Source organism: Myotis brandtii, unplaced genomic scaffold, assembly GCF_000412655.1.
Source record: "Myotis brandtii unplaced genomic scaffold, ASM41265v1 scaffold158, whole genome shotgun sequence".
Classification (NCBI taxonomy): Eukaryota; Metazoa; Chordata; class Mammalia; order Chiroptera; family Vespertilionidae; genus Myotis; species Myotis brandtii.
Window position 1 is genome coordinate 1,430,424 of NW_005355753.1, and position 1,781 is coordinate 1,432,204.

General features: G+C 51.1%; 1 protein-coding gene across 1 annotated transcript in view; it reads right to left on the reverse strand.

Moving 5' to 3' along the window:
* Positions 1-1,781, reverse strand: part of SLC5A11 (solute carrier family 5 (sodium/inositol cotransporter), member 11) — a 44,531-nt gene that overhangs the window by 22,889 nt on the left and 19,861 nt on the right. The gene's annotated exons all lie outside the window — the stretch shown is intronic.

A 1,781-nucleotide genomic window follows, 5' to 3' on the forward strand; every position in this document is an offset into this window, starting at 1 on the left:
TATTCATTTCAAACGGGCCAGATCCGGCCCGCGGGCCGTAGTTTGCCCACGGCTGGTCTAGGGAGTCGCAGTGGGGGACTCAGAAGGGAGGAGAAAATGGGAGCAAAGAGGTGAGTGGAGGAATTTGGGTTCTGTGCAGGAGTATGTACCCAACTATCATATTTCCCAAATGGGAGGCATTTGTGTACCCCATCCAAATTTTTGCGATCTCTGCTATTATTAATAATGTTTTCTTTTCAATCAACTCATGTTTTTATTCAAATAAATTAATCTACAAAGGAAATTTCAAATCAGCACTGTTAAGGGAAATCGATTCAAAGTGTAAGGGAGCCAGAAAAAATAAGCGCATGGATAATAAAACAATTCGTTTGGTTTCTCTTCTTTTCTGGCAACTTGCTGTTGCACAGCAAAGACTCTGGGCTCAGAGCCCGCTCGTTCTTTCTTTAAGAAAAAAGAAAAGAGTGTCGGCGAAGCACTGGACGGGGGGTTGCAGGCCTGCCAGCACCCGCGTGCGCTATCCCCCGGGGTCACCCAACAGCTGACCGACCAGGAAAGGAAATCCCTCGCCATGGGGTTCCGTGTCGCTGGCCACGGGCACACCTCAGACCGGCTCAGTGACTCCCTGTGCCCATGTGCTGACCTTCGGGGAAGTTGCTCTACTGTAACCTTTAGCCAGATCCCCGTGAACACCAGGGGGTTCTACCAGCAAACCACGCGGACTCCAGAGAGGACGGGCACCAGGGGACCCCTTCACCTGGAGGCACCGGCCGAGGGAGGCCCCGCATGCCTGGGTGGGAGGCCCGAGCCAGGTGTCCTTGCCACGTGGGACACCCCAGGAGCTGAGCCATGTTGCTGAGCACCATCTGGGGGGCAGCACTGTTCTTGGGGTTTGGCATGTCTGTCCCCATCTCGTCCCCTCTGCACCCCCCGACTCAGGGTTGAGAAAATATCATTTAGCCTCTGGCAGATGGCATGATCTTCTGCTCGCCACAGAACACGAAGACCACCGGCTGAGAAGGCCTGGCCGCCTACCTGTGAACGAACCTGCATCGCTACCCTCCTTGACTCCTTTCCATAGTAGGTGCTCAATAAATGCTTACTGATGCCCTGGCCCAGCGCCCCTCACGCCCGCCCGGTGCCGTCATACCCGACACATTGGCTGTGCAGGAGCCAGTCACGGGGGCCCACCCACCAAAGGCCTTTCTTATTCAGACTCGGATTGTCTCCAACCGGGACCATGTGTGCCCACATCACCGCCCTTCCCACAGATCGCACAGCTTCGGGCACATTTTTAAACGACTTGTCTCATCATTAAGCAGCTCTGTCTACTTTGTGTATTTAAAAACTTTTCATAATAGAAGGTGAAAATCAGTTATTGCTTTATGAACAACTCTATGATATTGATGATCGTGCCGTGTGTGTTAAACCTCTAAAACAGTGCCAGTGACAGAAAGGTGTCAATAAGATCAGAAATAATGTCCAAAACTGCTTTTTCAAAATCCTCAAGCAGCATTACTTGGTAAAATAAAATTATAATATTTCATATCAGTTAGAAGTAACTCAATTATTGTAGTTTTGCATGCAAAGGAAGTAAAAACACTGGATTGGGTTTTTCTTAAGTTGAAAGGAGTAACGTGCTATGTAAACATTTCAGAGACCGCTCTGAGGACAGGCTCCTAACTGTCTCCCCTGTGCACCATCCCTCTCCAAGCTGGGACCACTAGGGGCTGTCCAGTGGATGCCCATGTGCAGAGGGAGGGGCGCTGGGGAGGGGCGGGGCG